Source organism: Fundulus heteroclitus, unplaced genomic scaffold (genome assembly GCF_011125445.2).
Source record: "Fundulus heteroclitus isolate FHET01 unplaced genomic scaffold, MU-UCD_Fhet_4.1 scaffold_73, whole genome shotgun sequence".
NCBI classification, from domain to species: Eukaryota; Metazoa; Chordata; class Actinopteri; order Cyprinodontiformes; family Fundulidae; genus Fundulus; species Fundulus heteroclitus.
Window position 1 is genome coordinate 404,544 of NW_023397175.1, and position 14,265 is coordinate 418,808.

General features: G+C 40.7%; 1 long non-coding RNA gene across 2 annotated transcripts; it reads right to left on the bottom strand.

The window, feature by feature from the left end:
- Positions 1-7,476: 7,476 nt before the first annotated feature.
- Positions 7,477-13,940, bottom strand: LOC118561831. Of its 2 annotated transcripts, none has more exons than XR_004930301.1 (3): positions 13,707-13,940; positions 8,940-9,077; positions 7,477-8,359 (listed from the first exon to the last, which is right to left on the bottom strand). It is a non-coding gene; the product is annotated as an uncharacterized LOC118561831 (long non-coding RNA). The 2 variants fall into 2 exon arrangements; XR_004930302.1 differs by lacking the exon at positions 7,477-8,359 and adding an exon at positions 8,634-8,861.
- Positions 13,941-14,265: the final 325 nt, after the last annotated feature.

The following is a 14,265-nucleotide window of genomic DNA, read 5'->3' on the forward strand; positions in this document are numbered from 1 at the left end:
ATCATTGGGTCTTCTACAATATCCAATGGTCAAATGATGACATCACTTAAGCCACGCCCCCTGACAACAGGAATTGTCATGTTTTGCTGTAAGCGGTCTCTATGTTACCCCTCTGAGCTAATCAACATGAAACTGTGTCCAGAGACAGAAGACATGATGGTGTGTTGTGGATTTCAGCCCCAAGTGGATTCGATGAAGCAGGGGGGCGTGGCAGTGTGGCGAAGTCACCTCAAACGCAGCTGCCATACATTTGGCTCTGAATTCCACAGTTTTGGGCCGGGCTGCTTAAAACTCACTTGGATGCATCCTTATCTACCCCTCTTTTTGGTTTCTACATTTTATTTCTACTTGCTTTTATTCTGTTTTATTTTCCTATATTTTAATCATGTAAAGCATTTTGCATTGTCTCTGTACTAAATTGTGTGATATAAATAAATTTGCCTTGCCTTGCCTTGGAATGTGAACCTTCACCTCAGTCCCAAGTATTGTAAGGCTCTAACTCTTCTTCCATGATTGTTTTATATTTAGCTCCTTTTATCTTCCCATCAACTCTGAGCTGCTTCCCTGTCCCTACTGGAGAAAAGCATCCACACAGCATGATATTGCCAGGTTGATTTTGCGGTGGTATGCAGTGGTAGTTCTTAGAGACACAGATTGTTTTGAATGTAAGTCAGAATGTTCAGTTTTGAACTCCTACTAAAGGACTACCTTTTTTATACTTTTGCACATAAGTACTATACGTTTTCACTTCATGGCTCCTGGTTAACTGCGAACAAAAGTATTTAAAGTTTTTTCCCCAACAAGTGTTCTTCTCGCCATTCTTTCATCAACACCAAGGGTCTCATTTATAAAGCATTGTATAGAATCCATACTTAAAGAAGAACAAAACCAAAATTACTGTATAGCAAAAAAAAAATTCTGATTTATAAAACCATGCACTTGCACACCAAAATGCAATTTTCCTTAATTTTTCACAGCTGCCCCTGAATGGTTGCGTACAAGGTTCCGCCTCATTTTAAACATCCAGATTCAACCATAAATGGTCGATGCAAAGCACCTCATGAATACCAATATGCATTAAAGTAGAGACCAAAGAGAAAAAGCAAAGAAACTGTGAAATAATTTCATAGAGAGGAGTTTATATGGAAAAAAACAGTCTCATTGGAATCTGCCTTTTTTTTAACACAGAATTTAAAACATTGAATTTTTTTAGACATTGAATTCTTTACATTGAATTTTTATCTGGTAAAAATTCGCCTGCAAAAAATACGTTGCAAAAGATTTGCTTGCAATACATTTACCTGCAAAAAATTCGGCAGTAAAAAATTCAGCTGCAAAAAATTCCAACAAGGCCTAGCTCAATTTGTGGCAGCAGCATCTCAAACTGGCACTTCCAGTGGCAGCTGTGGCACTTCCGGTGGCACTTTCACTGGCATGCGTCTGCCAAACCCGGACACAGCACGCACACACAGAGCTAGTTCTTAGGAGTGAGTTTATTGAAAAGTGTGGAAGATGGATGATGATGGAACCAGAGTCTTTCTACAGACGGAGGTGTAGGGTGCAGAAGCTGGCTGGCAGGAGGCGTGTGGAGAGACTGACCGGGAGGAAACTCTGGAGCCGAAGACTAGCGACCAGGACGGAACATCTAAGCTGAGGACTTGAGACCAGAACATCTGAGCCGTGGACTTGAGAGCAGAACATCTGAGCCGTGGACTTGAGAGCAGAACATCTGAGCCGTGGACTTGAGAGCAGAACATCTGAGCCGTGGACTTGAGACCAGATCATCTGAACCGTGGACTTGAGACCGGAACAGCTCACCAGGAGATGAGAACAGGAGTGGGAACAGAGCTGAGCTGGATCTAGGCTGGAACAAAACAAAGCTGACGGAAAGTCTATTGGCTGACTGTAACAAAAAACTGAGCTGACAAGGATTCTGGCAGAGACTGAGCGGGAGTGAACGCTATGGACCGGCGACGAGAACAGGATGAGGTGAGTCTTATAAAGAGGTGAACACAGGTGGCAACAGATCAGGGGTAATTGCAGCCTGACAGGTGACGGGAATGAAAACTAATTAGTGTCCAGAGGTGTGATTAAAGCTGAGCGAGGGAGAGCTAAGTGAACTACAAAATAACAAAGAAGCCAGACAAAACTTAAACAATGACACTAACAGTCATTAGCTCATAAATAACCTGACATCCCGTTTGCCAATAATCAGCATTGCTTTCATGAAAACAGCGGCAGCTGGCGTGGGATGTTGGAGGCTTTCACAACCGGTCTGGCATCTTGGTAGTATCCTGGTATCCTCTGGCATTATCGTGACATCTTCGTGGCACCCAACGGCCACAGACTTCCTAAGTGTGCCAGCGTGTTTTCACGTGATGTTTTTATATCACCACATTTGTTTTTCTTATCAAGAGTCAAACCACTGATAGTCACCTTATAACTTTTTTATTAAATTGTTTAAAAATGTTTAATAAAGTATGTGCATTCAGCACATAATTAATTGAAAGTAAATATAGAATAGGTATTGAATAACCCCAAAATCAAAGCATTTGCCCATAAACAGCATAAACAGAAGTGCGGCAGGCGGCCTGTCGGCTTAGTGACACCTTGTGGCGTCACTAAGCATGCAGCTGGAATGCAGCTGCCGCAAGGTGTCAGAGGACCTGCCATTAGTTATGGCAGCTGGACTGCCAGCGTTGTGACACCTTGTGGCAGGTGGATGATGAAAGTTCCACAAGCTTTTATTGGAAATAATATCAATAAAACATGATTATTTGGAAGCAGTTATAGACTAATAGCCATCTATAACAAATTGTTTGCCCACACACAGCAATAGAAATGCGGCAACAGCCCTGACACCTTCTTGGCAGTCGCATGCCAGTGAAAATGCCACCGGAATTGCCACTACTAGGTGCCGCTGCCATCAGACGTGCCACTATTAGCTGGAGCTGCCACAGCAAGTGTCACTAGTAGCTGGTGCTGCCACAGTAAGATCCACTAGTAGTTGGAGCTGCCACAGGAAGTGCCACTAGTAGCTGCCACTGCTACAAATTGAGCCTGCTGTCTCTCAAAAATTCAGCTGCAAAAAATTCGGCTGCAAATAATTTGCCTGCAAATGTGTTGAGCTTTTGGTGAACTCCAGCTAAAGCAATCTACACTTGATGGACTCGAGTAGCATCTAGCCAATTAAATTATTTAATTTGATCACGTGAAACAACAGTTGGGAACAGCTTTGGTCTGGGCTGAATAGAGCTGAATGAGTAGTTTTTTCCAGTTAAATAGATATGAGGTAGCGAATAAACAGCAATTTGAGTTTTCCACCTAACTGGACTGGGTGAAACAACAGAGCCGATCATAGCTAGAAGAAGCGGCCGGGGTGCAGCACTAGCTGTGATTGGCTCTGTTATTTCATCCAGTCCGATTAGATGAAAAACTCAAATGGCTGTCTATCGATAGCTACCTGATGTTTTGCAATCATATCTATTTAACAAGAAAAAGTTCTCATTCCACCTTATTTTCAACGGAAATACGGAGACTGTGAGTTGACGGTTTTTGGTGCGAGCTTTCCGGTTGACCACTTCCTAGCTAAAAAGCAACTCATGCAGCTAAATGGTACCAAATTACTCGTCATTATGACTTCAAGGAAGACCGGGATCATTTGTCCAGTTAGAGGTTGTCATAATAACTGGTGTTAAAGAAAGGTTTACGTGGAGCAGGAGTGTTTTAATCATTGACCGTGTACAAGAGCTGCGGATGCGAGGCGCCCTACTTCCTTCACCCCCAGCTGAACAATGAGGAATTCCTTTGCTTGTGGTTAAAAGCTTTACATTTGAAGATACCAGCTAAGTGACCGCATTCGTTTAATTTTGTGGACAAAAGACCGACAGATGACCACATGATGCCAGATAAGTGGCTGGGCTACGAAGTTGCATTAAAAACTCCAAGGAGACAATGAGGAGAGCAGACCCAGGTAAGCTAAGGGATGTTTATGTTAGCCAACTTTAACTAATTCCTTAGTTTGTGTCATTCTTGATAAAACACATGCTTCCACATGAAGCCAGCAACCTTCTAGCTTTGTTCTCTCTGTAAATTATTATCTGGATATTTTTACATCCCTGCTATAAGGCTTTTGGTGTTCTGTTTATAAAGTAATACAGTGAAAGATTTACAGCAAAATATATTTAGCCTCATAAATCTATAAATAAGTCACAGATCCAAGTTAAATATTTAATTAACAAACTAAATATTTAGCTACAAGGTAAACGTTTAGTTTGTAAACTAAACGTTTTATTTGGAGTTAAATATTTAATTTGAAAACTAAATGCTTGGTTTGCATCTTAAAATATATTTTACAAACTAAACATGTAGCTTTTGTAATTAAATATTTAGTTTGGAACTATGACATTTACAATTGTATAATGTGGTGAAATTCTGACTTTAAAAATTAAAACCCATTTATTTTCTTATTATGACAGTAAATAACCCAAAATATAGATGTCAGAGTTTGGCTGTGTAACCTTACAAATGGCCTCCCAGATACTAGCACAGGGTGTTTGTAAAAACTGAAAGGAATGTATGTGATATGAGTATGTGAATGAGTAATGATACAGGTGTTGCTCTATTAGCTTGGTGTTAACATGGTTTAAGTAGTCTTGATTTGTTTTATGCTGTTTGCTAAACTGATTGTGGCTTTATGTGGTCTTGTGTTTGACAGATGACAGCCGCTGTGATGCAGAGGCTGACCAAACCGCTCCATAGTCAGGGTCACCTATGAATAAAGATGCTGACACCTAAGGCACTGATGATCACACCTAGGAGAAAAGAAGAAGAAAAAGAATGCATGTGGCAGGGAAAACGCTGGCTTCCTGGAGTATCTTCGTCTTAGTGATGAAGTGACGGCAGAAAGAGACTTTACCATTGCAGAGCTGCTGTTTAAGAGTAGATTTAACCTTGTTCTACCAGCATTCACTCATAAAGGAGAGCAGTTGTCTGATGAGGATGTAGCTGCCACAAGGATTGCAGATGTCCACATACATGTGGAAAGAGTTATCATAAGACTCAAAGTTTTTTATAATAAACTCCCAGAGTGTACCCATCAACTTGGTATATAAAATGGACAAAATCTTAAGAATCTGTGCAGCCCATGTGAACCTGCAGGGGGAAATCATCCACGAGGATGCTGATTGAGCAGAGAAGATTACATGTCAAAAAGATCCTGATTAGTTATATTTTACTGTAAACCTTAACCCCCACAGCATCAATGAACAAGAGATCAGACTTTTACTTATCTTGAAAAGATGCACAATCTTTTCATATACCAAATTTTATTTCACAAATGCTTTAAAGCCAATGTTTGCATTAGCTCTTTAACACTGATACCTTAACGAATAAACTAGAAATAAAGTTGCAGCTTCATTCTAAAGCTAACTTACATTTTAATGTGACAAGCTTGCATCAAGAGTTTTGAGACCACATCAGACTTGTACAATTTCAAACTTTCCAGTTGTTTGAACGTTTTGATATCCAATTATAACATCAGTTCAATCCCAAACACTTAGCACTGCTATCTTTGTTAAATTAACTGACCTGCAGTCTAATCACAACAAGGCAACAGCCAGTATGTTTTTGACTCAGACCATTCATTAACCTACCGTCCATAAGATCACCACTGCATGACAGAAATACTTCCCCTTGAGCCGCAACACAAGAGCACTCCGGTAGTGCCAGGTGATGTAGTCAGGATCCAGCAGAGTGAACGTTGGACTTGCTTTGGCTTGAATGGCCATCAGCCTTCATGAATACCATGTTATCCATCTTGCTATTTCTCAACACTGTACCAACTTTTCCTCTGTGGAGGTACGGCCTCGGTACATTGGCATTGCAAAGCCATCCGCACCAAGTGACAACATAAAGTGGTTAAAAATGTCCTCATAAGTTATATGAGGCCACGTCTTTATGTCATCCTCTCATTAATGAATAGTTTGAGGCTGTGGCACTGACCAGCCACTTCGATTGCTCTGCAATTTTTGTAAATGTTGCTGCGACAGTTTATCATTTTAGTCAAGCTAATGTTATTTTGTCTAGGGAAGTGCTGAAATGGAAGTTGCCCGGCTGTTGTGTCACGTGACCAAATGAGCTAATTTCATTGGCTAGAAGCTGCTCAATTCCATCGAGTGCAGATTGCTTTGGCTTGAGTTCACCAATAGGTCAACACATTTGCTGGTGAATTTTTTTAATTTTTTTGCAGGTGAATTTTTACCACATAAAAATTCAGTTTAAGGAATGCAATATCTAAAAAAATTCAGTGTTGGTGTTAAAAAAAAATCTGTGTTTTAAATTTGGTGTTAAAAAAGGCAGATTCCAATGGGACATAGATCAAAGCACAGATGTCCACAATATAAAAACGTGTTACAAAGTTAACCTGATTGCCGTTGATGAAGATAGGGTTTGACCGGCCTGCTGTTACATGTCTATTGAAAACCCATCTTTCCCAGTTCCGGATTTGGTTGCAAGTGAGAAGATCGAGAGGTAGAACAGTTTAAATGCATATTTAATTCATAGAAATTAAATATGGAGACAGAGAACATTACCATACTAGATGATTTTTCACCGCGCGGTGGAGAAGTCTGTCTAAATTAAGTTTGGAAGAACATCCTTTTTACTACAGTGTCTGCCCTCCTCTAAGTTAGGGAGGGAGGGGTAATCTGGTTCGAACAAAGAAACTGTTCTGGCCTGACCACCTCCATCGGGGGCCATAAAACTCTATGTTTATTTTACGCTGGATCAGGGGGAGACAGACACCACTCTGCTTTCCTCAGTAACCCCAACTAAGATATATTTTTTAATTCTTAACACCGTTTCAAATGTCAGATGACAGCCTAATGGAGGCTATGTGTTGAAATCCCTCTATAGCTGTGCGTTCAGATTGACATTCTGAGGGAGAGGGACCAGGAGGAATGAGTGATAAAGATCACTTTTGGGACGGACACCAAAACTGAAGCAATTCAATTTTTTCAATTCAATTTTATTTATATAGCGCCAATCCATGAAACATGTCATCTCGAGGCACTTTACAAAGTCAAAATCAATCATATTATACAGAACATTCAAGCAATCTGCTAGGGTTATTAAAGATAACCCCTTTCATCCTAGAATGAAAACCACACAACAGAAGTTTTAGACTGTTCTATAGAATAGGACAGAGGATACCCAAACGGAGAACTTCACTCCCTCAAAGTTTAGGATCGTCTGCGTCGGGTCATTTCTGTCCTCTTGTCTTTATTGTCACACATCAAAGAGGGGGTCAGAAGCGTTGGGTCAGAAGGATTCAGGAATTTACAACATGGGGGTTGAAAGAAACAAGGGAGCAAGCTTTGTTGCGGCCTTATCTGGAAGAACCATTTGTTCTCCCCGTCTAAGGTTAAATACAACAGAACCTTCCTGAAAGCAAACTCTTAAAACAAACCAAATACATGTAACTTGATAGAAATAAAATTATTACATTCACATTTTCTAACATTTCCCCCCTTTTAATCATTTTATTGAAAGCCTAACTTAACCTACTTCAAGTATCCTTTTCTTGCATTCTGCATTTTCAATGAGACTGTCATTTTTTTAAGCATTTAACAAGGGAAAAGGTAAACTACCGGGTGTATTTCTTCAAGAGAGATTTGTGAAAGCATTTGATATTGAAACATTACATTTCCTATAGTTTTAGCAATCATAGACTTTAGGCATGGGATTACACAAGCAGTAAAAACCCAAAGAATAATAAAAACAATAATAATAGGTGTCATTATTTTCAGTAAAAGGTGCAACCACGATCTGTTTGTTCTGTCCTTTATTAATGTCCATCGTCATGTTCACTATGGTCTTCATTCTGTAGTCCAGTGTCTCAATTATCAGCATAGATTTACCAACTCCAAGGTCCTGGAAAAGTGAAAGTCCTATTTTATTCGCTGTACTCCAGTGTTTATGTTCAGAGGGAACATTGGAACCCCATATGGGATCATGGGGCTGGAAAACTGAGCTGGAGCTGAGTTCTCTTCTCCTCCTATTAGAAGGATGATTTTCCTTCACAGCTTGAGCTTAGATGATGACAGTGTGGTCAGAAACAAACACAGGTGCACATGTACCTGACCAGCTGAGGGGCAGTGATGGGTAAATGTTGTCTCCTCCACACAGGAACCAGCCACCTTCTGTAGAAAAGTTAACTTGTGGTTTCCAAATAGAACAGCTGGTGTACGATCCATTAGCCTTCACCGTATCATTCCCTCTAGGTGAGTGAATACACACTGGATGTTTCATTCCTTTAGACATAACAGCCTTCATCTTGGTGGGATAGCCTGTAACTTTGCTGTAAGAGAACAGTGACGACTTTACTTCTTTGCACACTTGTTCCATCATAATCTCCCCAGTCGTGGCGTTCATCAATTGAGCAGGCATAAACTGGAATGCACATGATGCAAAACAAATAGCCTGTGAGGTGTTCATGGGAGTTATGTACAAGGTAGGCTGCTTGGTAGATTTAGACATGACAGAACACACGTAGCAATCAGTCTTGTTATGCTGCTGCACTACAGTTCTTGTACAGTTCAGTTTCCCATAGGTTGTCAACATGGCGGTTTGGGATATCACCCAGCCAAATCTTCATGGCAGCGGAGTGGATGAACCTCTTTCCTCTCTCATTTACCGGATCTGGACTCAAACAGATGAGGCACGGAACAGCCACAGCGCAAAATAAGTCCCATCTGCATGGGAACCCCATTTTTGCTAGGTTAGCAGAGATGTTAATTTTACCCAGGACTCTGAAGAACAGGGATCAGCTGATCTCTTCACTGATGTTGAGACGAGTCGTCCTAAAAAACCAAACCCCTTTGTAAATCGGACTTCCCCACTGTTCCAACCATAGGCGTTTAACACTCTCTGTAACTTACAGTGGCTGAGGTGAATCCAGGAAGGTCTTTCAGCAATCTTCACAGCTGTTGGCGTGGTCAGGAGCACTTGGAATGGTCCTTCCCACCTTTGTCTCACCCAGTTAACACCCAGTCTCCTGGTCTCACTGCTTGTGGATCCTGTGGAGACAAAGGTTCTCCTGGCAGTAAATTTGCATTGGACACTTCTTTAGACTGCAACATTTCTCTCATATAGTCTGCTAGAGTTTTTTCCTTCCTCCTTAGGTGGTGTCTGTATTATGAACAGCGGTAATTTATATGGTCTGCCATATATTATTTCAAACGGAGTCAAACCACTGCTCGTTGGAGTTATTCTCATGTACAGTTTTACTAGGTCCAGACATTCTGGCCATAGCCTCTTTGTTTCTTCCATGCACTTTTTAAGCCTGGATTTAAATGTCCCATTTGTCCTTTTCACAAGTTCTGCACTTTGTGGCACGGTGTGTTTCTTTAAGGTTATCTGTAACCTGCTTGGCATTTGCTGAATCACCTGATTCAGAAAATGTGGACCATTTTCACTGTAAATTTTCTGTGGGATGCCAAACCTTTGCATATAGCTTTAGCTACTGTTAGTGCATCTGTGTGCTTTGCTGGAACTATTTCAACCCATTTTGAAAATGCATCAATATCAATCGTTACCAAACAGTATTTGTAAGGGCCACTTTGTCAGTTCAATAAAATCCATATGCATCACTTTAAAAGGTTCCTTTAGTTCTGGAAACCTTCACTGTTCTGATCTAAAATTAACCTGAGGGTAATTTTTAACACAGATCTTACAGGCTTTACAAAAAAATATTTTTTTGTATGAATTAAATCCATATGTTGCTGTATTATAGTTATCCCTCCCTTTTTGAGACATGGCAATTGCCCATGGCTCAAAATAGCTGCTGCTTGGAATAAGCTTTTAGGGAGAACTGCTTTGTCACAAACTATAGAATCCTTCTGATTCATTGTTGCTACATTTTTTACCCACATTTGTTTTTCTACAGTTGGCTCTGTTTGTCTAATTAACAACACTTCTAGAACAATGATTTGCTCTGTTTTTTGCTCTAGGTAAATATCAAAAAGACCAAATTGTAATACATCTACTACATGGGGGTCTAGTGGTTGAATGAAACCAGACCACTTCAGCTGAACTTTCTACAGCCATGGTAGTTGCACAAACTGCTTGCAGACATGGGGGTAGTGCTGCTGCTACAGGTTTGAGCTTATCACCATGGGGCTGTAAACAACACAGAAGTCGTAAAACTAGAGCTAAGACCATTGCTGAGATAAGTTTTGCTTTTAGCTCTGTGAATTGCTGCTCTACTTTTAAGGTCCACTGGATTGTCTCCGACATGGCCATCAGCATGTCATGAATAAGATTTAAGAGAAGCTAAGTTTTCTCTACATAATGTGGAATTCAAGCTCTTCAGTAATCCTAAAAACACAATCCTAAAAAAGACATCACTTGTTTTTTAGTGACTGGTTTGGGCGCATTTACTATAGCAATTCTTCACTTCCTGTATCTTTTTACCTTCTTCTGAGATAACATGGCCTGTAACAGACTCATTTCTGCACCCACTGTAGTTTATCTTTGCTAACTTTGTTTCACATTTTAGCCAAAATGATGTAGCAGCTGTTTTGAATGCAATTAGAAGGCCATCTATGTACATTAATACTTTACTTCCATGCTTTGGATTAAAGCATGTTAAAATAGCCTGGATAAAAATTGTAGAACGGTCTACAAATCCCTGTGGTAGGCATGTGTACATGCTTGAAAGTAAAATTAAACCAAAACTGGGAATCTAGACATAGTCTAATTATTCCTGCATCCAATGAAATGTTTATAACTGCCATTATACCCTCCTGTTCTTCATATTTTAGCCCGTACTGTTTTATCTGGAGCCTGTACTTTAATTTAGGAACTATTTTAACTGGTTCTACAGTTGTCAATAATCCTACATCAGTTGGCCCTGTAGACCACAAAGCATTTGGAATACCTTTTAAATAATTTTCCTTGGATTCTGATAGCAAAGAATGCTGGATTATTTTGTCTCATGCCAAATCTTTGACACGGGGTTCTGCATCGAACAGAACTTTGTAAGGCTGTTTCCCATAGTTCTGTACTAGGGCTATAAAGCCAGCCTGTCTTGTGTGGACACAGCTGAAAATCAGACGGTCTTTCTGCAGCTTTTAAACGCAGGCCTGTGTCTTTCCACTGCTCTTTACTGTTCTTAAACAATGACAAAAAAGGTTCCCATGGTAAGGCATACAATTTTTGCACCTGTGTAGAAAGTATAACAGTAACTGCTGCAAATTAACTCCTATCTGTGTACATATTTTGTGTAGCCACACTTGTAGTTTCCTGTTTTTCTAACTTTTCATCTGATATTAAGCACACATTCATGGTAGTTTGTAGAAACAGCTAACCGAGTTTCATCCCCTGGATTTGACAATGTGCTTCTAGCATTATGCATAAGTTTGCTTTTCTCTTTTATTTGGAGCAGAGACGGTAAGCATAGTGCATAAAACACAGGAGGATTTTGTTGCAATGACATTACATGTTCCACACGGACAGCTTTCATTCCATCCTGCGTTGGGAAAACTGCAATGCCTAATTTTTCCATTAAATCCTGTCCTAACAGATTAACGGGGCAAGTTGGTGACATTACTACAGGAACATGCAACCTTTCTTCCTGTTTGAGGGTCTTTTATTTCTATTGCTTTTAACATCCATTCTAGGGATGTTTAACCATTTGCTGATTTTACAAAAATTGACATTTTAGATGCTTTTACCCCTAGATTATCTTTTATACATGTTTTATAGGCTCATGAATCACATAAAAGAGTAACTGGCTGTCCATTAATTGTAAGCACTATGTATGGTTTTTATTTTTATGCATTTAATAGCTCCCATGCTCCATACACATCAACTGTTTTTAATGGCTCTGGATCCTCATTTGCTCTCGCCCCTAGTCACATTTTATATGAAGAACCGCCCCTGCGGTCTCTTCCTTGTCCCCGCAGATGAGGGGACAAGGAATGTATCTGATTGGGACATTCCCTGGACCAATGGTCGGGTGACACGCAATTCCAGCACCCCCCATCTGTTTTTACTGATTTGGGCTGAAAGCCCCCTCGATCGCTAGGACCGCCCCTGCCACCTCGGAAACCTCCTCGACGCTGTCGAGGGGTCCAGTGGCTTGGAAAGACAATATTTCGTCTGGGTCACATGAAGGATCTGCCCAGAAAATGTGTCACCCCCCCACTCCAGACGCACCACCTCCCTTTTTAGCGTGTTTCTCGGCGTGACGCACATAGGCCTATTCCATAACCGTGGTTACGTTAGACGTTATCAGTGTAACTGTTTTTTAACTCACGCGGATATATGCGGCTGGAAACCTTCCATTAACAAATATATGTATTTTTATTGTTTTGTGGATCCCAAATTTCCAATTATCCGCCCTCCTGCGAAAACTGCTCCCACGGCGTCTGCTGCTGTTCCCTATTTACGCTTGATGTTCAAATATTCCGCCTTGTGGGCTTGTGCCTGTATAATTCGCCCTTATTTTACCCCAATGTTTTTTTCCCACTGACGACTGTAAGGCTTGTCCGAACTCATGTCCATTTAAACCATATGAGTTATAAATTCCCTCCATGTCTTGGATCAATAATTCTGGATCTTCCTGTGGAGAAATTACACCTTCTACAGCCTTTTTGGTTTCTTCTAACAACCAAGGATAGAAAACTGGGATTGTTTGAGGCTGCTGTGTTCCTACATTAGCTTTTGCGACCTGCACCATAGGATACAATCCTTTGGACTGGTCTGTAGATAACGAATGATCTGATTTACTCAGTCCATCCAGGTCTGCATACAGATCTAAAATATCCCTGGGGGGATTTAAGAGATTACACGGTGGTGGTCTGCCTTCTTCAGTTGCTACCATAGTTTGCGTTACTTTAGTATTGTTCTGGCGAGTTCTTTTTTATTTAGAGCCTAATTTTGTGGGAGATCAACAGGTGTTGGGGGAAGGTTGTCAGCCGGAAGCGGCGGCGACTGTAGCGCCGCCGTTCCATCAGCCAACCCAACCCCTCCTGCTGCACGGGGCTGTCTCTCATCCTGCCTATTTTGTGCTTGAATTAACTTACAGCGCGCAACGTCAAGCCCTTATATAGCTATAAATATATTTATATACATACATACACACATACACATATACATACACACACACATTTTTTATTTCCCCCTTTTTTTCTTTCTTAGCGCTTATTTTTAGCCGGCACACAATGTTTTTCCATTGATTCACCTTCAACACACCATCTATTTTATACTTCTCCTTCCACTTCTCCAAGTATTTTTTAATATTAAGAAATATATATATTTATATTTATTGTAATAACATTTTAAATTTACTTGGATACACAAACTTTTCATCCCCTCTGGGATTTCCCTTTCTACTTTGTCCTGAACCCATCCAAATTACTTTTGCGTTGTGTTTATCTACCTTCCAGGACCTTAATCCTGTTTTTTTCTTTTAAGGTACCGTTCAGAATTTTAACCAGAGTTTTTTAGCTACCTTTAATTTTACGACGGACTGAAAACCGGTCGTATTGCTTTGAGGGACTCAAACCTCTCGATTTAACTTTTCGGGGATTTTTTTAATCACCCGTTACAAGGGACTAAAACCGCTTGCACAACTGTTCGGGGAACTTTTAATCACCCGAAACCCTGAACGACGGACTTTAACCGATTGCTTTAAAACTTACTTGCTGTGGTGTGCTTTTCTCCCGGTCGGATCCCGTCAATCCCTCGTTGGCGAAAGGAGTTAACCTATGACGCTGGCCCAGTGAGGAAATTACCTCCCGGGACTTTAGACAGGTCCTTGACTCAGACCACCGGTGGGTTTCAGCATGTCCGCTCCTCTCGTCAGCGAGCTGATATGTTGGGATCCGGGTCACGGCACCAGGCTGATAGGGTTATTAAAGATAACCCCTTTTTTTCCTAGAACGAAAACCACACAACACAGGTTTTAGACTGTTCTATAGAAAAGGACAGAGGATACCCAAACGGAGAACTACACTCCCTGAAAGTTTAGGATCGTCTGCATTGGGTCATTTCTGTCCTGCCTTTATTATCACACATCAAAGAGGGGGTCAGGAGGATTGGGTCAGGAGGTTTCAGGAATTTACAACATGGGGGTTGAAAGAAACAAGGGAGCAAGCTTTGTTGTGGCTTTATCTGGGAGAACCATTTGTTCTCCCTGTCTAAGGTTAAATACAACAGAACCTTCCTGAAAGCAAACTCTTAAAACAAACCAAATACATG